This window comes from Bos indicus x Bos taurus, chromosome 5, assembly GCF_003369695.1.
Source record: "Bos indicus x Bos taurus breed Angus x Brahman F1 hybrid chromosome 5, Bos_hybrid_MaternalHap_v2.0, whole genome shotgun sequence".
Taxonomy (NCBI): domain Eukaryota; kingdom Metazoa; phylum Chordata; class Mammalia; order Artiodactyla; family Bovidae; genus Bos; species Bos indicus x Bos taurus.
Genome location: NC_040080.1, coordinates 103,908,795 through 103,933,479, shown reverse-complemented (window position 1 = coordinate 103,933,479; position 24,685 = coordinate 103,908,795). Strand labels below are relative to the sequence as shown.

Below are 24,685 nucleotides of genomic sequence, written 5' to 3'. Positions count from 1 at the left end.
ACTATAGGTTTCTACTCCAATCTGTCAATGGCAGGCACATGGTCAAGATTTGGAAAGTAGAAGAGATGACATAAATGGCTGATATCTTTTTTCTTAACTCTCTCTCAAACTTCCCTGACTCCATCACAATTTCTGATTCCTTAGTTTTTCCAAAGATTATATATTGTGATTCTTTTCAATGCTTTAATACTTTTATCTAAAATATGTTGAATGACTTCTCTTCTGGCCAAACAATGTCTATATCCACTATTGGTGACTCGGGGCATGCATAGTAGTCATTTATGAAAACAAAGTAACCAGCAATATTGAGAAGATTTTAATTACATAATACAACTCTTCATTAACCTTGTATTTTCATAAACTTTCCATGGTGAAGTTAACTTCTTCCTGTGCTCTTTTAATTCTCAACATAGGTTCCTTTGTGAGTGTGTGTGTAAATCTAGTTTCCTTGATTTTCTAGAAATTTTTTCATTGCCTCTAAGTTATCTAATTTATTGGCATACAATTGCTCATAGTATTCTTAGTATTTTTTTATAACACTTTTTATTTCAGCGAAGCTATAGTAATGTTTCTTCTCTCATTCCTGGTTCTAGGAGCTTAAGTCTTCTCTGTTTCTTAGAGAATCCAGCTACAGGTTTGTCAATTTTTCAAAAATCTTTACAAAAATAAGCTTTTATTGAAACATGTAAAATATCATGTATGACACAAGATGCCAGTCCAGGTTCAATGAACGATACTGGATGCTTGGGGCTAGTGCACTGGGACGACCCAGAGGGATGGTATGGGGAGGGAGGAGGGAGGAGGGTTCAGGATGGGGAACACATGTATACCTGTGATGGATTCATTTTGATATTTGGAAAAACTAATACAATTATGTAAAGTTTAAAAATAAAATAAAATTAAAAAAATTTCTAAGCATAAAGGAATAAATAGATTTGATTACATTAACACAATAATGTGTTCATAAAATGGCATTAAAATTGAAAGATAATTTAGTTGGGTAAAGATATTTGTCATAATCAGTAAAGAATGTTTATTTATCATTTGTATCTAACATTTCAATCAAAATCAAATATTTAGAAAAGACACAGTGTTATCATTTTAATAAATTTCAACACAATAAACATACAAGGTAATATTTTGAAAAATCAAAAAAAAATGAGCTTTTGATTTTACTGATTTTTCTCTATTGTTTTTCTATTTCATTCCTTACACGTGCATGCTCAGTCACTTCAGTCATGTCTGACTCTTTGTGACCACATGGATTGTAGCCCACCAGCCTCCCCTGCCTAGGGGATTTTTCAGGCAAGAATACTGGAGTAGGTTGCCATATTTCATTAAGATAACTCTAATTTTTATCCTTTACATCCTCTGCTGGCTTTAACTTTCTCTTCTTTTTAATGTCAGGTTGAAGTTTAGGATTTGATTTGATACCTTCCTTTTCTAACATAGACATTTAGAGCTATAAATTTCCCTCTAAGCACTGCTTTAACTGCACTCTAAAAGTTTTTGTTGTTGTTGTTGTTTTTTTTTTTTTGCACTGTGTCTTCATTTTCATCAATCTCAAAATATTTTCTAATTTCATTTGTGATTTATTCTTTGATCCATCTGTTTGGGAGTATGTTATTTGATTTCCACATATTTGTAAGATTCCCAAATTTATTTCTAATAATTTAGTTTTAGTTTCATACTACTATTATCAGGCACTGCTGCTGCTGCTAAGTCTCTTCAGTCGTGTCCGACTCTGTGCGACCCCATAGATGGCAGCCCACCAGGCTCCCCCGGCCCTGGGATTCTCCAGGCAAGAACACTGGAGTGGGTTGCCATTTCCTCCTCCAGTGCATGAAAGTGAAAAGTGAAAGTGAAGTCGCTTAGTCGTTCCCGACTCTTAGCGACCCCGTGGACTGCAGCCTACCAGGCTCCTCCATCAATGGGATTTTCCAGGCAAGAGTACTGGAGTGGGGTGCTATTGCCTTCTCCATATCAGGCACTACACTTTTAAAATAATTTCTACCCTTTTAAAAATATTTAAATGTGTTTTTTGTTTGTTTGTTTGTTTTAGTACATGGTATCTCTTGGTGAATGTTCCATGTGTTGTTGATAAGAACATGCATTTGGCTCTTGTTGGATAGTATAGTCTATAAATTTTCACTAGGTCTATTTGATAGGAATTTGAAGTCTCTGTTCCATACTCTGCTTCTCTCTCTGGGGTAAAGTCTGTGGAGCTGAGGTGGATGAAGGTGGGAAGAACGGCCTGCTTCTCTCTGAGGGATACTTTCACTATAAGGTAGTGAGAGCTTGGTACATGAGGAGGTGGCATCTACAGATCTTCTAGGTTTGCCTTTCTCAGCATGAATCCCCCACCACCAAAGCTGGAACAAGGGTATTTGGGGCTCCAGATTATTCAGCAGTGCCACATCCAACATAGATCTTCTGTCCCATGATTAAGGACTGAGCAATAGAAGGGTATCCCCACCTCTCAGCTCTATTCACCCAGAACTTAGCCTCAGGAATAGGTAGCTAGGGGAAGGATGAGAAATTATTATGTCCTGCTTTCCTGAGAAAACAGCTTTACTAACCAGGAGTCAGGGAGAGAGAAAGCCCTGGATTTTTGATTATGTTAACTTGGAGTGGAGTTACATATCACTAAGCTGTGATAAATAGAGATGGTATGGGTCTTAGTTCAAATACCACAGAATCACATTCTCAATCAAATTTAGATTTCCTTAAATAAGTGTCTCTTCATCTTCTGTAAGCCCACAGAGTCTGATACTTCGTAAACATTTGTATTTTGCATATTTTCATCTGTAGTTTTTAATATAGCAGTCATGACAACCAGGTCTACCACCAGAAAAAGAGACATGACTTTTTATTTTGAAATTTTATACTGTGAGGCACAATCTAAATTATTACCAATAATAAAGTATTATCAAGGATTTTTAAAAATATCCTGTCTTTAAATACTCAGATTGATGTGATAGAATTAAAAATAATGTACTTGGGACACTACTAAAGAGCCTACCATAGGCTACTGGAGACATCTACCTGTGGACTCCTTAACTGGCCCATGGGCATACTAACATCTCACATGCCTCTTCTACTCCTTAATGGCTGGCTGCCATCCTGAGCTCCTGTGGACACCAGAGTGAGCCTTTGCAGATGGCTAGTAAGCAAATGCAGAAAGGCAGACTAGCTCTCTGGGGTTAAAAGATACAAAGCCTAGGAAAGAATAAACAACAGACTCACAACACCTGGCCTGAATTTGTGAGATTGAGAGAAGGCATACAATCTTAAGAATCCCACTACCACCACCACCACCATTCCTGACTCAAGAGGGAACAAGAAGTGTGGGGCAGGCATATTCTTGGAAAAGATCTGTGGAAGTCTCAAAACCCCTAGATAGAGAAACAGGTGAAGGTAACTCTCTTCTGAAGCCAGAAAGTAATAACTGGAGGAGTTAACCTCTTCTTCAAATGTGAAGACAGCAAATGAAAGACTTCAAGAAACACAAAAAGTAAAGGAAACATGACACTACCAAATGAATATTATAAATGTACCTAATCCCTCAAAAATGGAGGCTTATGAGTTGAAGGAAGAAAGCTTAAAATGATTGTCTTAAGGAAACTCAGAAAGGTAAAAGAATACCCACATAAAAAAAATCAAGAAAATATTATATGAACAAAATGAGATTCAACAGAGACAATAATCAAAAAACAAAAATTCCACATAAAAAATACAACTTAAGAACTGAAAAATGCAATAGAGAGCATCGACAGCAGACTTGAACAAGCAGGAGAGAGATTCTATCAACTTGAAGATAGGACGTTTGAAATTTTTCAGAGAAGAAGAGTGTAAGAGAATTTTAAAAAGTAAAACAAACAAACAAATAAAAAGCAGGTTAGTTATAGGACATCATCACAAGAAATGATATTCTTATTATGGCATCCCAAAAAGAGTACATAGAGAAAATTGGCAGAACAGTTATTTAAAGAAACAATGGCCAAATACTTCTGAAAGCTGGAGAAAGATATGGTAATTCAGGTACACAAAAACATAACACCCCATACAGGTTTGACCAACGGAGGACTTCTCTGAGATGCATTATAATAAAATTGTTCAAAATCAAAGACAAAGTGAGAATTTTGAATTCAGCAAGAGAAAAAAAGAAAGAAAGAAAAACCTTATTCCATACAATGGAATTTCAAACAGCTATCAATAGATTTCTCAGGCAAAATTTTGCAAATCAAGAGACAGTGGGATGATATATTCAAAGTGCTAAATGGAAAAAAAAAAAAAAAACAAACAAACAGCTTGCCAACTAAGAATACTTTACCTGGCAAAAGTGTCCTACAAAATGAGAGAAAACTTTTCAAGACAAACAGAGGAAAGAGAGTTAATCACCACTAGACCTCTTGTCCTATAAGAAATACTAAAAAGAGTTCTTTAATCTGAAATGAAATGATAATTACCCACATGAAAACATATGGACATATAAAATACACTAGATTGGGTTATTAGGTTATATATATGGTCAAATTTAGAATATTCTAATACCATAATAGTATGGTAATATGTAGATCACTGAACTCAACTACAAATGTTAAAAGATAATGGTATGAAAATTGCTATAGCTATAATAATTTATTAATAGATACACAAAATAATATGTAAATTATAATATAAAAAATACAAATAGGGAGGATTAACAGGGTACAGATTTTGTTGGTGATTAAATTATTATCAGGTTTCCCTGGTGGCTCAAATGGTAAAGAATCCACCTGCAATGCATGAGACACAGGTTTGACCCCTGGGTCAGGAAGAAACCCTGGAGAAAGAATGGCTACCCACGCCAGTGGTCTTGCTTGTAGAATCCCATTGACAGAGCACCCACGTAGCCTGGCAAGCTATAGTCCATGGGGTTGCAAAGAGTTGGACAGGACTGAGTGACTAAGTACACACATTCACACACACACACACACAAATTAGTAGCAGCTTAAAATAGAATGTTACAACAATATTTTATGTAAGCTTCACAGTGACCACAAACCAAATACCTACAGTAAATGCACAAAAGAAAAAGATATCAATGTGTGAAACTACAGAAAATCACCAAGTCACAAAGGAAGACAGTAAGAGGAATAAACGAAAACAAACAAACAGGAAACGATTCCTAAGATGGCAATAATAAGTATTTACGTATCAACACCTTATTTCCCACTGTAAAATTTTCTCCTTCCTTTGCTACAGGAGAACTTGCACATTACTTGCCATGGTTACAGACCCTGAATTGCAATTTTCTGCTTATCCCAAATAAACTCATATTTGCTTGCGAAATAACTGGCAGTCTATTTATTTCAGGTTAATAATATATAAATACAAAGTCTATTTGTTATAAATTAGCCATGAATTATACTTCCTTATATCCTGATAAAACTAGGAAGAGCTAGTCTTTAAGACTTAATAAAGAACAAAACTACCCTTCTTTTAAATTATTATGGTAAAAATTGTCAAAAGTTTCTTTATATCACAAAATTTAAGCAGGTTGTATAGCAATTCTTTACATGTATGTTATGACTATCATATAAGCTTATTAAGTAAATTTATTTTCTTTAACTCTCCCTAAACCATTCTAAATTGGAGAAGTCAATGGCACCCCACTCCAGCACTCTTGCCTGGAAAATCCCATGGACGGAGGATCCTGGTGGGCCGAAGTCCATGGGGTCGCTAAGAGTCGGACACGACTGAGAGACTTCAATTTCACTTTTCACTTTCATGCATTGGAGAAGGAAATGGCAACCCACTCCAGTATTCTTGCCTGGAGAATCCCAGGGACGGGGAAGCCTGGTGGGCTGCCGTCTATGGGGTCTCACAAGTCGGACACGACTGAAGCAACTTAGCAGCAGCAGCAGCACAGAATGATATTTCCAAAATAACAAAATTTAATCCTTTTCCTAATAAGACTAAAACTCTTGTTTAGTGCCTTGTTTAGTTCAATGCCTCCATGGTATGTAGTGGATAAAACCTAAATTCCCTGTGGGGAAAGGCCTAATGATTATCTCTTGGGTTTTTATTGTCATTTTCAAATATATTAACACAATAAAATAAGCATCATACATTTTGTGTACATTTTGTTTACCCAAGGAATACTAGACACATTGAAGTAAGTAAATAAATATCTGCTGACAGATGAAAGAATCTGTGAATAGTGGGAAAGCAGATATGTTTCTCTTGAAGAAAATACAGTATATAAAAACAGTATAAATATACTTTTCCTTCTTCACTGCATACAAACTGCTAAAAGTAGCAAGAGGTGAGGGTTATCTTTCTATTTATGTCAATATACCTAGTCTTGAAATCAAGTTATACTTAGTAGCCTTGGAAACTTGGGCAAGACCCATAGATTCTGTCAGTCTATTTTCTCACCTGTAAAATACAAATAAAAATATGTATTTCCCAGAGAGTTGACTAAATTAATATAGGTAGAGTATGTAAATTTATTCACATAGTGCCTGGCACATTATGTGAATTTAAAACTGCTGGCTATTATTATGATTTTCTTTTTGCTACATATGAATACTGTAATTTCAATTCTAGTTCTTCAATGGAAAAGTACCTCATTTGCTGAAATAAATACCTATCTACAAATGTATGATAACTGAACCCAAATGAGATCAAATATTTTAAACCATTATGAATATTGTGACTGAGCTTGAAAAATTAATAATGATAAGTGAGACAAGTGTGGTTGCTAATTGTTGCTATTTGTCAAATAGTGGGAACTTATATTGTTATAGTGCTTTAGAGTTTAAAGTTCAGTGTCACATTGAGCTCAAGGCAAGGGGGGTTGGAGTAGATATTAGAAGACTGGGACAAAAAGAAGTTAAATGACATTCTAAGTTCACAGATAAAGAAGTTGGTTCTTCCCATAACAGAATATTGTTAGTTTTAGAAATACAGAATTAAAAATAGCAGACAGTAACTTTGGAGAGAAATAAAGGGAAACTAATAGTTTTACATAAGGTCTTCTAAATATATTCATTCAAAGGTAAATACCAAGGACTGGGCACTTTTCCATGGGCTCAGCCCTCTCTGTCGCTGTGGACAGCAACACAGACAGGGTTTCTTTCCTCTCTGAGCTTACAGTAGTGCAGGAGATACACAATAAAGCAAACTAAATTCATATCATTCTGTACGTGATGAGTTTAAAGAAAGCAGCAAACAAGTTGCCAAGCAAAAAGGGGCACAGATGGGGTAAATGGAACTTTACTTGCTCTAGAGGGGACAATAAAGGAATGTTACCAGCTAGAGGTGAAATTTAAGCTAAGATATGGATGAGAAGGAGACAAAGGAGGACAAGCAAGGAGAACATTTCAGACCAAGACAGATAGTTATGAGAAGAGCTTTGTGTTGGGATATATACTGGCTACTGTCAAACAACTGAATGCCTGCTAACATAATGATGAGACTGGAGAGAGGGGCCCAGACTGAGCCTGGGGGAGCAGGTTGGAAGTGTAGCAGATCAATGACAGTGAGAAATTATGATTTTATTTTCAATTTGATGGAGGCCAGTTAATGTTTTTAAACAGGACAATGACATGACCTCATTTACCTTATAAAAAGGCTATTTTGAAGAGAAACTACATGAGCCATAAAAGAATGTTAGTGGAGAAATTTATTCAGGAGATTTTTGAGGTTCTTTTGAGTGTTAGATTTGTTTCTGACCTGGACTAGGATCAGGGGTGAGGTTAGATGAAGTGGAGAGAGGTAAATAAAAGAGAGAGATGCTTAGGAGGAAACATTGACAGACTATCTCCATGGACTTGGAGTTATGGAATGAGGAAAGGGGAAGAATGAGTAATGACTACTATTTTTTTTTTTTAATTTGAGGATAATGCCATTTACTGATTGGGGCACATGGTAAAAAATAGAGCCATGACATGAAGAGGACTTAAATTGAGATGGCAAAGGCAATATATAATTTATCATCGAAACAGGCATACTTTTGAGAGAGATAGAAGGGACTCTCAGTAATTACTGCAGGGCAGTTGGCACAAAAGGACGGCCATCCTAGAGATAAGTAATGCTAATAGGGAAAAGAAAGAATAATAGCCAATAACAAGGAAACGCTTCATGCCAAGATCATACTTTATTTACATGTCCGTTAATATATCTCTTCCCAGACCTCACTGTATCTATAGACATTTTGCAGATGAGAATACCAGCAGAGAGAAATAACTTGTACAGGTCACAAGGCTAGAGAAGTACTGGCACTGGGCTGGCATCTCCAATACCCCATCTCTGGCCCCTGAGCTCTTTGTTGTTGTTCAGCTGCTAAGTAATGTCCTACTCTTTGAACTCTTAACCAGTAAATATCATGGCTCTTCACAAGACCCCCAAATTATTCAAATTCTGTTGGAAATATTTTTCCTGTCATTTGAACCTCTAATATTATGTCTCCCTAACAATCTTCCTTCTCACATTTGTGGACAGCAAATGAGGTTTTCAGCACCAGGAAAACTTCTTCAAGTTCTTAATTAAGAGAAATAGTTCTTTGGTATTACTTTACTACTTGTAATGAGTTGACTTAATGAAGATTGCAGTAGTTATAAACGACAGAAACTATAAGGAAAAAAAATTATTGGAAAAATAATCTAGCTCAACACAGAATCCCAGAAACAATTAAGAAAATACACTCCAGCTGGATTGAGTCAAAATGATGAAAGCTGAAGGAACCACAATCACTGCGGATGGGAGACCTCCCTTCAGTGCTGCTTTTATCAAAACTCAACTGTATTTCCTTGCCAGGTCTCTCCATTCAAGGTTTAAAATTATCAGGAGAGATAATCTAATGTCCTGGCTTTGGTATACCCCTGGATCATTCAGCTAGGGCTGGAGATACAAGACTTTAAATGAGGCCTGAGTCTTTGAATTGGGGCCCTTTTCAGAGAATGGGGAATTTCTATATGACAGAACTTCAACCCAATTGGCATCTCCTACATTCTGCCATATAGAGGTTGTTCACATACACGCGCATACTTGTGCACACACACACACATACACACCCCTCTCTAGTTATTCTCCTCTATCCAAAATGTAGCTGCCTAACACAATTCGACCATTCTACATAGGCACTGTTCTTCGACAAAAGAGGAGGTAAATGGAAGTCAACAGTCAGCTACTCTAGTTAGAGAGGACATAGTGTGCCTTTAAATTATCCAGTAGAGCCAACTGTCCTCAAATTCCATCTCAATATTCAAAAACTTTAAAAAGAAAAATTTAACACCTTGTCTGTATTATATAATAAAAATGAGAAGAATAAATGCATAAAATATGTACTATTTTATTCAACATGGAAAAATTTCTCAAATTGAGCAAACAAAAACCATTTTGTCGTAATGTATGCCAGTGTCACAAAACCATAAGTTCCCTTCCCAACTTCTTTGCCTTCAGCTCTTATTTCAGTTGACAGGGGTAGAAGTATTTCTCTTTGGGGGATTCCTTTCTAAGACCGTTAGCTAACTGTATAGTACCAGTATAAGAATTAAACTTTATGGACTATTAATTCTGATGCTAAAACATATTACTACATGGATTCTGGCCCATTTATTTTGATTAAGGGACATTGTTTCAAAGGATATTCTGAATCCTGAAAAATACCTGTCAATCCTCACAAGGTGTGGTTTGCTTTTAACTGACAATTTAGTTGAATTTTCAATGTTTCATTCTATTGTATAAGGTTAGATGCTTTTGGATTAAATGAGGTTGGTAAGAAGAGTTGATACTTATGAAGCTGGTTCCTAACTTTTGTACAGACACATATCTTGGTCAGTTTCAGGGATGGGAGGTTTTTGCTATTAAAATCACGATTTTCTTAATCTATAAATTGTGATCAATATTTTTCACCTATTTAATAAGTACTTAATTTTTTGATATTTACACATGATCACTGCCATTTACTGAATTGATTATACTGACCATAAAGTTATTATTATGATAACCTTCAAAAATATTTTGAACCAATCAAAAATATTTCTAGTCTCTGAGTTTTTCTGAGAATCCATTTCTAGAACTGACTCAATTTTTAATTTGAACTATCTCCCAAAAAGTCATTTATATTTAACTATTGTTATCCTGAATGTAATACAGTTCTTGGATTAGGGCTATACATGTAGGAAAACTGGATAAAGATAAGTACTTCTGGAAGTTCTGACCACTTGACCACTTGAAGGAAGTCCTTTTTGAGTAAAAGCATGGCAACTGTGTACTATATGTAGACATGAGAAAAATAGGAACCCTGAATATTAGTGTCTTTAATCTGCATTTCTGTACCACTGGAATTAGTACAATGTGGCACAGAGGAAACATACTTCCATTTTATAAACTTTAAGTCATTATTTTTCTTTCATATCACCTTAAATGCCTTAGGGTATGCAGATCTGTAAAAGAAAAACAAAAACATAGATTCCCATCCTTTTCTGTCACTCCTTTCTAATTATCAGTGAACTAAATAGAGTGCCAGATATTGGGGATTTCATTTGGCTTGTGCGGTTCCCCTCACAAGGTAGAGCTGAGTATAAGCAGTTTGTGCTGCCAAATGAGAGCAGCTCAGTGCCTGCTGTTGCTGTTGCTCAGTCCCTAAGTCGTGTCTGACTCTTTGTGATTCCCATAGATTGCAGCATGCCAGGCTTGCCTGTCCTTCACTATCTCCTAGAGTTTTCTCAAATTCATGTCCATTGAGTCAGTGATGCTACCTAATCATCCCATCCTCTGTTGCTCCCCTCTCCTTTTGCCTTCAATCTTTTCCAGCATTAGGGTTTTTCCAATGAGTCAGCCATTCACATTATGTGGTCAAAGTGTTGGCACTTCAGCTTCAGCAACAGCCCTTCAGGTGAATATTCAATGTTGATTTCATTTAGGATTGACTGGTTTAATCTCTTTGCTATCCAAGGGACTCTCAAGAGTCTTCTCCAGCACGACAGTTCAAAAACATCAATTCTTAGGTGCTTAGCCTTCTTTATGGTCCAAATCTCACATCAGTACATGACTATTGGAAAAGGCATAGCTTTCACTATATAGACTTTTGTCAGCAAAGTGATGCCTCTGCTTTTTAATATGCTGTCTAGGTTGGTCACAGCATTCCTTCCAAGCAACAAGTGGCTTTTAATTTCATGGTTATAGTTACCATCCACAATGATTTTGAAGCCCAAGAAAATAAAATCTGTCACTGCTTCCACTTTTTCCTCTTCTATTTTCCATGAGATGATGGGACCAGATGCCATGATCTTAGTTTTTATGAGTGTTGAGTTTTAAACTAGCTTTTTTACTCTCCTCATTCACTTTCGTCAAGAGGCTAGTTTCTGTTCACTTTTTGCACTAGAGTCCTACTAGCTCACTCAGAAAACACAGCTGTGCATGTTACCTCAGAATGTCTGCCTCAAAAAAGATGCATTTTAACAGTTATTACCTTCATTGGAATTCAGTGTTACGTGATAAAAAGCAAACAACTACCAGCATTGCCAGAAAGAAAGAAAAAAATAAATTACTTTAGATGAAGCAAACCTTTAGGCACTGAATCTCTGTTCACTTGAAGATCACTCTGACACATGGTTTCTAGACTGATTTCCTCACTTATGATGCATATGTGGCTTTATACATATATACATGTATAAAGTTAAGTGCTGCACTCATTATGCCAGCAAATTTGGAAAACTCAACAGTGGTCACAGGACTGGTTAAAGTCAGTTTTCATTCCATCACAAAGAAAGGAAATGTCAAAGAATGTTCAAATTACCATACAATTGCACTCATTTCACATGCTAGCAAGATTATGCTCAAAATTCTTCAGTAGTACATGAACAAAGAACTACCAGATATACAGGCTGGATTTAGAAAAGGCAGAGGAACCAGTGATCAAATTGCAAACATAGAAAAAGCAAGGGAATTCCAAAGAAACATCTACTTCTGCTTCACTGACTATGCTAAAGTTTCTAACTGTGTATGTCACACAAACTATTCTTAATGAAATGGGAATACCAGACCACATTATCATACAGGACCTCTATGCAGGACAAGAAGCAACAGTTAGAACTGGACATTGAACAACAGACTGGTTCAAAATAGGGAAAAGAATACGTCAAGGCTGTATATTGTCACCCTGCTTATTTAACTTCTATGCAGAGTACATCATGAGAAACGCTGGGCTGGATGAAGCTGGAATCAAGATTGCTGGGAGAAATGTCAACAACCTCAGATATGCAGACATTACCACTTTAATGGTAGAAAGTGAAGAGGAACTAAATAGTTTCTTGATGAAAATGAAAGAGGAGAGCAAAAAAGCTGTCTTAAAACTCAACATTCAAAAAACAAAGATCATGACACCCAGTCCTATCAATTCATGTCAAATAGATGGGGAAAATGTGGAAACAGTGTCAGGTTTCATTTCCTTGGGCTCCAAAATCAACATGGACGGTGACAGCAGCCGTGGAATTAAAAGATGCTTGGTCCTTGGAAGAATAGCTATGACAAAACTAGGCAGTGTATTAAAAATAGAGACATCACTTTGTCGACAAAGTTCCATATAGTCAAAGTTATGTTTATTCCAGGAGTCATGTATGGATATGAGTGTTGGACCATAAGAAGGCTGCTACTGCTGCTGCTCCTGCTAAGTCGCTTCAGTCGTGTCCGACTCTGTGCGACGCCATAGATGGCAGCCCACCAGGCTCCTCCATCCCTGGGACTCTCCAGGCAAGAACACTGGAGTGGGTTGCTATTTCCTTCTCCAATGATGAAAGTGAAAAGTGAAAGTGAAGTCACACAGTCATGTCCGACTCTTCACGACCCCATGGACTGCAGCCTACCAGGCTCCTCCGTCCATGGGATTTTTCAGGCAAGAGTACTGGAGTGGGTTCCCATTATGCTTTTGAACTGCAATGTTGGAGAAGACTCTTAAGAGTCCCCTGGACAGCAAGGACATCAAACCAGTCAGTCCTAAAGGAAATCAACTCTGAATATTCATTGGAAGGACTGATGTTGAAGCTGAAGCTCCAAAATTTTGGCCACCTGATATGAAGAACTGACTCATTGGAAAAGATCCTGATACTGGAAAAGATGGAAGACAGGAGAAGGGGATGATAGAGGATGAGATGGTTGCATTGCAACCATGGACTCAATGGACATGAGTTTGAGCAAACTCAAGGAGATAGTGAAGGACAGGGGAGCCTGGCATTTGCAGTCCTTGGGGTCTCAAAGAATCAAACACAACTTAGGGACTGAACAACAACAAGGGCTTTAATACAAATGATAGTAGTTTTTCTATATTAATAGAAATGATTTTATTTACCTAATAGCTTTAACAGTGGAAATAGTGGCTGACTGTATTTTTTTGGGAGGGTTCCAAAATCTTTGCAGATGGTGACTGAAGCTATGAAATTATAAGACACTTACTCCTTGGAAGGAAAGTTATGACCAACCTAGACAGCATATTAAAAAGCAGAGACATTACTTTGCCAACAAAGGTCCATCTAGTCAAGGCTATGGTTTTTCCAGTGGTCATGTATGGGTGTGAGAATTGGACTGTGAAGAAAGCTGAGCACAGAAGAATTGATGATTTTGAACTGTGGTGTTGGAGAAGACTCTTGAGAGTCCCTTGGACTGCAAGGAGATCCAACCAGTCCATCCTAAAGGAGATCAGTCCTGGGTGTTCACTGGAAGGACTGATGCTGAAGCTGAAACTCCAATACTTTTGGCCACCTGATGTGAAGAGCTGACTCATTTGAAAAGACTCTGATGCTGGGAAAGATTGGAGGTGGGAGGAGAAGGGGACGACAGAGGATGAAATGATTGGATGGCATCACTGACTCAATGGACATGAGGTTGGGTGAACTCCGGGAGTTGGTGATGGATAGAGAGGCCTGGCATGCTGCAGTCCATGGGGTCACAAAGAGTTGGACACCACTGAGCGACTGAACTGGACTGAATAGTTTTAAATAATAAAGTATGTTGGGGAAAATTCATTTGGCAACCTTGTAACAAAATTAAAGGAATTCAAGATAATAGCTATCTCTATGGGGGCAAAGTAGATAAAGTTGAGGTAGAATATACAGGGGAGAAGGCAATGGCACCCTACTCCAGTACTCTTGCCTGGAGAATCCCATGGATGGAGGAGCCTGGTAGGCTGCAGTCCATGGTGTCGCAAAGAGTCAGACATGACTGAGCGACTTCACTTTCACTTTTCACTTGCATGCATTGGAGAAGGAACTGGCAACCCACTCCAGTGTTCTTGCCTGGAGAATCCCAGGGATGGCGGAGCCTGGTGGGCTGCCATCTATGGGGTTGCACAGAGTCAGAGACGACAAGTGACTTAGCAGCAGCAGCAGCAGAATATACAGGAACCTTAAAAGATTTATGACCTCTATTCTATAAATTGTATTATGGATACACAGAAGCCTATTTTATTATTAATATTTATGATGACATTTTAGTTTTTAGAATATTTTATAAATTATGTAGACATTTTGTATATGCAATAATGTTTAACTTTTTTTTTATTTCAATTTTCTTTATTTTGCCAGTGTGGATTTTCTCCATTTCAGAAGTTTGAAAAATTTACATCGTCAGTTCTGTTAGTCTTTTCATTTATAGTTCCTGATGTACTTGGTTAAGAAGATCTTCTGTACCACAAGATTATAACAATGTTCTCTTATATTTTCTTCTACTAGATATACAATGTGTTCTTGTTATTTTAAATACTTTATTTCCTTTTAGAGCAGATTTTAAAAGTTCACAGTAAAATGGAGAGAAAAATACTGAGCTTTCTTATATGCCTCCTGCCTCCATACATGCACTGCATCCCTCATTATCAACATCCCTCTTCCAAATGGTACATTTTTTTTAAATCAAGGATGAACTTACATGACACCCAATGTCTATAGTTTACATTAATGTTCACTTTTCCTGTTCTTTATTCTGAGTTTGGACAAATGTATAATGACTTGTGTTTATCATTATATGGTATATTTTCACTGCTCTGTGCTCCACCTAGTCATGCTCATTCCCACCCCACAGTGGCTATTTTTTAAATCATTTTAACCATCACTTTTTTGAACTAATCTTGGCCCAATAGATATTAGGCAATGAATACAAAAATAAGCATTAAAATACTGCTAAATATTTAAGCTGAATTCTCTCATCATTAAAAATTCATGTTAGAGTATGTATGACATCCTGAATTAAATTCAGTCTTGCTTAAAAAATATGGCGAATATCTCCTGCCTCTCTTTGGAGTTTGTACCTCCCTTTGTCATGTTAGTAACAAAATTTACACTAGCAAGACATTATTCTTAGCCACACAAGATTTCTTCTATGCACAAATTTATTTCATGTTCAGAAAACAATGTGAATGGTGGTGCTGAAATATGCTAAATCAAATTTACGAACATCTGTATCCTCTATTATGCAAAGGATATGATTAGAAAGAAAAAAAAAACAGAAGGGTGAAATTAGAAGAAGAGATAGTCTTTGAAAACCTACTTAAGTAGATTTTTATTTGACATGATCTATTTTTGTTCTTGCCTGGAGAATCCCAGGGATGGGGGAGCCTGGTGGGCTGCCGTCTATGGGATCGCACAGAGTCGGACACGACTGAAGTGACTTAGCATAGCAGCATTTTTGTTTGATATGATCCATCATTCTAACTTCTCTTGGATGCTCTTTCTCAATCTATGAATTCTCCCTGATATTGAAGCTTACTAAAGTAGATTGAGTTGTAGCACCTATTCTATACTCACAAACCATCAATACTTTACTATGGATTCTATATTCAGTTCAGGAGATATTAATTTGAGGTTAATATGTCTTCTATAATTTTCTATGTTAGATGAAAACTGAAAATACGATGCAAACGTAATCCCTACCTTCAATTTATTAATAACTGATGAAAAGACAAATATGGGAACTTAATTATCACATCATATAATAAAATCAAATAATGGAAAGAGATGCAAAGGAGGTGTATGAGGTAAGGAAATTTTATAAAAAGATCTAAAATGACAGGAAAAATTAAAAGGATAAATAAAATGTAATCTTTTAAGCTATCAAAATGTGCCTGTATTTTAGCAGTATATATCTCTCTCAAAACTCTTCCTAAACTTTATAGAGGAAAAAACTTTACTCCACTAAATTAAATGCCATATTTTAATAAAACAATTTGTGGGGAAAAAACCCAACTTGAATTACATTCCCAGTACAATTGGAAGAATTTCATAATTATGTGAAGACTATTTGAAATGTGCTTTAACTGTTCTGATGTTGAAAGGAACAATAAAGGTATCAGGACGCTGCCCTTGGTATGAGACTTCACTGGGCTTTCTACTCCTCTCAAATACTTTTCCACAGTGTATTCTATTTTTAGCTTTTGTTTTCATCTACTGCTGTATGATGAATCAGAAAACAGTTGGAAATCTTAAATTGCACTCATGCTGAAGAACACAGTTTCAGGATGTGCACCATAATGGTAACAATAAAATAACACAACAAAATTTTGAATTAGCATTCACATGTATGAAGTGACAAGAATATAGTATTCCTCATTGGAAAAGCATGCAAAATAATTGGCAAAATTGATAGACAGATTACTCAAGAGTTAAGATTCTTTAGTATTGTTGATTCCGATGACAATAACAATGTCAGAGAAGTTCAAGATGAAGGAAACGTCAGAAGAAAATGAGCTGGCAAAACAGTTGTCTTTCAAAGCAAGCCTGAGAAGCTTCACAAAATCAAGATTCAAGCAAGCTATGCTCATGTTATGGATGGACTCTTTGTATCTGCCCAAATTTTATATTTTGGAGGCTTAAGCCCAAAGGTGACAGTTTTTGGAACTGGAGCTTTGGGAAGTAATTCAATTCAGTTCAGTTGCTCAGCCGTGTCTGACTCTTTGCGACCCCATGAACCAAAGCATGCCAGGCCTCCCTGTCCATCACCAACTCCCCGAGTTTACTCAAATTCATGTCCAGTGAGTCCGTGATGCCATCCAACCATCTCATCTTCTGTCTCCCCTCCTCCTCCTGCTTTCAATGTTTCCCAGCATCAGGGTCTTTTCAAATGAGTCAGCTCTTCGCATCAGGTGGCCAAAATATTGGAGTTTCAGCTTCAACATCAGTCCTTCCAATGACAATTCAGGACTGATTTCCTTTAGGATGGACTGGTTGGATCTCCTTGCAGTCCAAAGGACTCTCAAGAGAATTAGGGTTAGATGAAGATATGCGGGTGGTACCCTCATGATGGGATAAGTGTCCTTGTAAAGAAGATGAGAGATCAGAACACTCTCTCCCTCATTTTGTGTATACAAAGAAAGTCATATAAGATGTAGGCTGTCCATGAGTCAGGAAGAAGGCCATCACTAAAAATCAAATCTCCTGGCATTTTGATCTTGCCTTGGACTTCTCATCCTCCAGAACTGTGAGAAACAAATGTCTTTTGATTAAGTCTTATGATCTATGATATTGTGTTATAGCAGCCTGAGACAGCTCATAAAACAAACAAACAAACAAACAAACAAAAAAAAAACAGTGGAAGCCACATTTATCTCTCTGTGAAGAAATGCTATTTTCCTGCTCTATTAAAAAATAATCAAAATAAACAAAAATGTTGTTGTTGATGAGTATTCAATACTGATGTAGCAGTATTCTCTGGTAGGTTTATCTTTTAGGAGAAGATAACCATCTTTATATGGTTATGAAGTGTTCCAGTTGGCTGGCTCTACTTATATAGGTACTTGTGTTAATAATATTATGTTAAATAAGTCTATCATGTATTCTAAAAAATGCATTTACTCAAAGGAATAACCAAAAGAAAATTGTCTGTAAATTTTCAAAGCCTACTTGATAAGGGAGAGTCTTTGAGAATTATGTACAAGCTTATCTCTGCCCCTTAAGTTTAACAAATCTTACAAACAAGGTACTAAACATTTTTGACCTCTTAACATTCAGCCAGGAATGTGGAATGCAACCCTACTATACACATAGTTTTTCTCCCCTCAAAATATAAAATTGCATCTATAACCCATGGACGATATGTTTAGTATCTATGGGATTTTCACAGTCATCAAAAGTTATTATTCTCAATAATCTATGCAAAACATGGTCCAGGGTACAGATGTCAAGCAAGAAGCTTTACTAAAATGTTTTGGAAAATTTTGACATACAAAAAGGTTTTATAACTTATCAACTGAATATGGCATTTTTTTTTCTAAATCAATGCCAAGAGATATAATAAGATACTAACGCCACACTTTGTGGTTGATTTAAAAGGTTTTGTCAAAGTGGTTGAGGATAGAGTGAAAATTATTGTTTCTGAAGAGGGATGTTAACTTTGAAGAGGTTGATGAAAAAGAAGCTGGAGAGTTCTTGAAATCTCATGCAGGGAAATTAACAGCCACACTTGTTCAGCGTATGACCCTCATTTGAAGAAGATGGAGTGATGACAATTTTAAGAGGTGCAGTCAAACCACAGGTGACATATATGTACTGTGACAAAATATGTAGGTCACACAAATATAATGCTAACCAATAATCCTAAATGTGTCAGCTAGAAAATGAAAAGTCCTCTTTAAAATATTGTATGATGTCTCTCAGGACGATAGTTCAGATTCTGCTTCCTGGAGAGCAACACATTTATTGAAACAACTGTGAAAGTCAAGGGATGGGGATGCATGCTTGGTTAGGTAGTACCTTCAGACCACAATGCAGGTCTTATATGTGTGATGAGGAAGAGGAAGAAAAGGAAGGAAGACTGAGCAGGCACAGTTTCAGACTCTGAGAAAGCCTTGGGCAGCTGATGAGTAGAGGAGTCACAGAGCAGAGATTTCCTGTTGGAGGCACTGTACGTGGTCAGAAATGGCTGAGGCTGGTAAGTACCCTTGCTGTGCACACTCATGGGTGAGAAGCAGCATGAAGCTTGCTGTTCTGTCATCTCTACAGCAGCAACATATATAGTAGGAAAAGCATAGGGAAACTGTGTCAGTTATCTGGGTCTAATATTTGCCTGAAGTTTCCCCTTCATCATCTACTTTCTCTGCATGTCACCTTCAGCGATTCATCCACTGACTCAGTCAATACTCCTTGCTTCTACTATGGCATTTTTTTCACTATTAATCTCAATTAATAATTGTTTGATATAAAAAATCACTTTCAATTGAATTTTCTGAATCCTCTCAATAAATTATTATATTTTATTTATAGTACTTTATAATTCAAAAGTATAAATTTTGTATTACAGAATCATATGTAAAGTGAAGTATTTTGAGTGCAATTTTTGATGACCATATTAATCTTCAGATACCAAAAGCTCAAAATGTTATATTCTTTATGTGTTATTATGATGATAGTTTGATACATACATAGATATTTTTAAATCATTAAGAAATTAATTTGTTATTTTGGACTTATGTGGGAAATTGACAGGGAAAATGCTGTCATTATTGGTTTAAAGGTCTTTGGCAACTTGGAGGAGCTCTTAAATTTTAGGGAGTTTCACTTTAGGATACTTTCAAACTTTTAAACATCTCATCTTAAAGCCTTTATCCACTCCTCCAGTTAATCTGATCTACTATTTCATATTTTATCCCATATTAATACTGAAGAGATTGCAGAGTTATCTGAAAGCCTTATTATACCTCACATCTGCGTTTCATTAGTTATGTTACTCTTTAGTGTTAGTAACACTAGAATGTTCCCAATTAGCCTTCTTCTTCCTCAACCTGGTTAAGTCACACACATACACAAAGCCTTGGCTTAACTATCCCTTACCCTAGCTGGCTGCACGTTCTCTTCCATTCTTCATGCTCCATAGATGTCTGCTATATATTTATCCTACTCCTTAGTTTTTGAGGTCAAGAACAAAGACTTACTCTTTATGTTCTAAAGAAGACTGAATCAAATGTTCTAAAAAAGACTGAATTAAAATGGTAGATATCAGAAAAAAAAATCAAACTTTTTTTGAGAAGAAAAGTTTAATTGTAGGAGAAATTCTCACAAAAATCACTATCTCTTATTGCGTTAAAATTCTACAAAGCTGTTATAAAACTACAAATCCTGCTGTAACTAACGTTCTCTTTTTTAATCTAAAGTGTTTATCAAATGAATTAGATTTTATGAATCAATGCATTTACATTTCCTTCATAATACCTGACCAAATATTACTACATGATTTGTAACTGAAGTTCATTTTTCTCTAAAAGGATTAATTATATAATCTTTTTAACTGTAATTGATATATAAGTTAATAATGTGAACTTCCACAGTAATATTTCTAAATTAAAAGAGTCACTCAGGGATAATTGAATGCTTTTAAACTAATATTTGAAAATGATTCTATCAATTAATATAAAATCTCTCCTGTTGATTAAAATTGTTGAAAATTAAAATTACTTAATGTATATTTCATATATATGGTATCTCTAAATGTATAATCACAAAAGAAATTAGATCTGTATTTTTCAATTATTTTCATTTATTTTATATGTTTAATCGGCTTATCTTAATGTTTCGATATGGTGGCAATGATTCTGACAAGGTGGGTAGTGAGACTTAGTTGGGAAATATGAGATGCTCCAAAGTTGTTGTATACATGTCAGAATTGGCAAAATATCTACTTTCTACAAGGAATAAAAGGTTGTATTTCACAGTTATGATGCAATTACATTGTTATTTCACAGCTGTCAAAAAGCATAGTCTTGAAATATGACTTTTTAAAGTATGTACCTAAAAAACTTTTTCAACATTTTATCAAAGAATATTATAGAGATTCTACAAATATTACAACTGGAAGCACTTTAAAAAGTAAGTTAGCCAATATTTTATATGATTTTCAATAGAATAAAAAATTCTGTATTCTAGATTCAATGGGTATTACACAGCCTTATGTGTATGTATGTATATAAACAAATCATATAAAGTAAGCTTACAAAATTATAGATATGTAGTCTAACAAGGCAAAATAAAAACTAAAGATCAATTGGAAAAAAACATTAAAGTTGTTGTTGTTTAGTTGCTAAGTTTTTTCTGACTCTTTTGCAACCACATGGACTGTAGCCCACCAGACTCCTCTGTCCAGAGATTTTCCAGGCAAGAATATTGGAGTGGGTTGCTATCTCCTTATCCAGGAGATCTTTTGGACCCAGGGATTGAACTCATATCTCATGCATTGGCAGGTGGGTTCCTTACCACTGAGCTACCAGGGAAGCCCCTTAAAACATAGGAATGTTTATTTCTTGAACTGTTTTTTACAACCCTCATCAACCAAGAGTGTAAAGTTTTAGTTGCTCAGTCATGTCTCACTCTGTGAGACCCCATGGACAGTAGCCCACCAGGTTCCTCTGTCCATGGAATTCTCCAGGCAAGAATACTGGAGTAGGTAGTTATCCCCTTCTCCAGGGGATCTTTCCAACCCAGGGATCAAACCCAGGTCTCCTGCATTGTAGGCAGATTCTTTACTATTTGAGTCTCCAGGGAAAGTAAAAGATATATAGCAATATGACATAAAAAAGCACATGAAGAGATTGGTGTGTCAAATAGTTAGCAAAACATTTGGGAAATAGCTAGAACTAAATGAATAGTAACTAGTATCATGCCAATTCAGGAGACCCAAGAAACCAGGGTTCAATCCCTGGCTGGAAAGATCCCCTGGAGAAGGGAATGACCTCCCACTCCAATATTCTTGCCTAGAAAATTCCAAAGACAGAGGAATAGAGGTGCAAAGGGATTATAAATGAGTACAAAATGAATAGAAATCAAGCTGATTTAAGTGTGCAAATATTTGCCATAACACCCTCTACAATTGCTAAAAATCAAATGCAGAGTAAGCTTTGAACTTCCTAATAGAAAGAGAAAGAAGCATAATTAGATCAAAGATACATTGCCTATGATGTATCTAGAATAGATTGTTAGATCCAGGCAATATTTTTGGGTTCTAAATTCTAACACATAATTCCAGTGGGTTACTATGTTAGGCCGTTTGGTAATGAGTAGATCACATCTTCTATGGCATACCTAAAATAGTGCTATTGTGGTGAGCAGACTCTAAGATGGAATTGAAGTAAAAAGGGAGTAATAAAAATATAAAAGGCCACCTAAAATTATTCCTGATTTACAACATTAAAAAGAATTCAACTTGTGAAAAAATTAGTTACATATAATAATAATAAATTAATGTGTAACATTTATAAAAGTATCAATAGATAAAGTTTTTTTAATGGACTAATATAATTTAGCTCACAAATGCTTCCTTTTTCTAATTCTATTTCTGAACAAATATCCACTGAAAACTATTATCTTGCACCATTTCCTTGAAGTGATAAAGAGAACTAATAGTGGAAAAACAGTACTAAAACTCAATAGCTCATCTTGTTTCATGTTTTCCTGAGAAATCCAGCTTTGCATTTTAAGAGGAAATTAGCTTGATATTTTTGTGTGTTGGAAGGATGTTCAATAAACTAACATGATTTGGAAGAAAAAAGTTGACTCTATTTTAAGCAGAAATGGAGGCTTATAGACCAAATCATATTTAAGGAACATTAATCCCGTGAGATATTATGCAATTTTTAGATATGAAAAACTGGGGAATCACAAGTCACATTATGAAATCCCTGACTTAGTGAAATTACTGGAGAAATTAAATTTTAGGATTCCTGCAAATATATTATCTCAGTATTTTTTCAAATCCATGTAAAACACTATAGTTGAAACTAGATCAGACTCAAAGTGGTTAGAGAGAAACACAGCTAGAGAATGAATAAACATAAAAAATAATGAACAGTAAAATTTACCATTGAGAGAAACTCTTGTACAATTCTAGGTATAAAATATGCCTGAAATATTTTATTTAAGCTTGATCTTTTAAGCCATTTTCCAGAAAGAAACTTGTAAAATCTCTACAAAATTCTGGTTAGCTGCATTATTTAAGTTCATACTCTTTATACTTTTCACAAGTAAAGATATGAACAGAATAGTTTATATGGTAATGTTTCAGACCTGAAACTAGCATTCATAGAGGACTAGAGTAATGATTTGATAGAATTTAAAGTATCTCCAGCTTGTGAGACTTACATGCTCGATTTATAGTTTCTAGGTCTAGTCTTAAGAACTCCTACTGTAACTGAAAACAAATTGCTATCTTTCATTTACATTTGGGATTGTTGAATAGATATCTGTCTTTTGCAAAATAATGATTCTGAATTAGAGAAATCCATAATTTATTAGATCATCTTTTATAATAAAACTTTTGTTAAAAGTAAAAGCAGCATAAATATAATTAAATATCTATAAACATAATAGTTGAATTAAAATCTTCATATCAATAAGAACAAAGGGAGTGGGGAAGAGCAGCTTTTGACATATGTGTGGACATTTCATAAATTTACTTCATATATGATCATCAAGATTAGAAAATATATTATTTCAGTTTTGATCCTGTTGGAATACTAAAAACATAAAAATCCTGTTAAAATGAGATTTTTACATCAATAATCAACTCATTTATCCCTGTATGCTTTATTCCACTTGTGTGAACTGGCTTGTATAAGTTGACAGGGCTTTTTTTTTTTTTTCCCCTTCCTCAAGTTCAATGAAAACTGTTTTCTCTCAAAATGTTTGTCACAACCTTTTGACACACAAAAACCCAGAGAGAAAAAAGTAAACAAAGGTATATACACATCTATCAATCTTTTGATATTACAAACTGTTCAGACAGGGGCATAGTTGTTTTGAAGACCAGCAGATGGACACCAATTTTTCACTTCTAGGTCACCTACACTAAGTTCATGTAGCAAGAACATGTAATGTTTTACTCAATTCTTGGGAATATGTCACTGAAGAAGATATAAATCAGCAAGAAATAATAACTTTATCAAATTAACAAGATATAATTCATTGATTAAATAATTATAGTAATGTACTATCTTTTAAACTATATAATATCCAATTAACCTAAAGAACCTGCTTCCCCTCATAAACTGAACCAGATCAGCCTAGTTAGTTAACACCTGATAAGAAAATCTGAGAAACACAATTTTATATTGCCCAACAATTTTCTATGTTAAATACCAAATTATTAGACAATTCACAGATATTAAAAATATTTTAAAGGAATAAAAATTTAGATAAAAATACAACGGTATGGAAAAGATGTTTGTTTCTGCCCAAAATGGTAATAAGTGATTTATCCTCTTATTTGAGATAAATAAATATCTGGTTAAAATACTTAAAGGAATGAGTTTTAGATATTGGCACCATAGGCAGTACAGGACACTGATCTCTGAACAAGGAGATATTAAAGAGCTAAACCATAGGAATGCCCATATCTTACTACATTGAGAAGTATCCATGTCCTACTATGAGCAAAGGGAAATTAAGCCAAGCCTGGGATTTTCCCTAAAGATGAGAAGATCAAGGTAGGAATCCAGGGAGAGAAGACAGTAAATCCTTCAGTTTAAGGCATTTCATAAAATCTCTGGAAAATCATTACATGATCATTAGCACAAATGAAGTTGAGATTTTGCAACCACAGGTAATAAATGAATACAAACAAACAACAAAAAAAGGGCCAGAAAAGTCATTAAATAATCAAAAAACAGCAACACACAGAAAATAAAACAATAAAACTAATAAGTACATTAATGGGGAAGAAGAAGAGA

The 24,685-nt window shown here is 35.4% G+C and overlaps 1 protein-coding gene across 2 annotated transcripts in view; it reads right to left on the bottom strand.

Moving 5' to 3' along the window:
• MGAT4C (MGAT4 family member C) overlaps positions 1–24,685 on the bottom strand; it is a 772,354-nt gene that overhangs the window by 633,882 nt on the left and 113,787 nt on the right. The gene's annotated exons all lie outside the window — the stretch shown is intronic.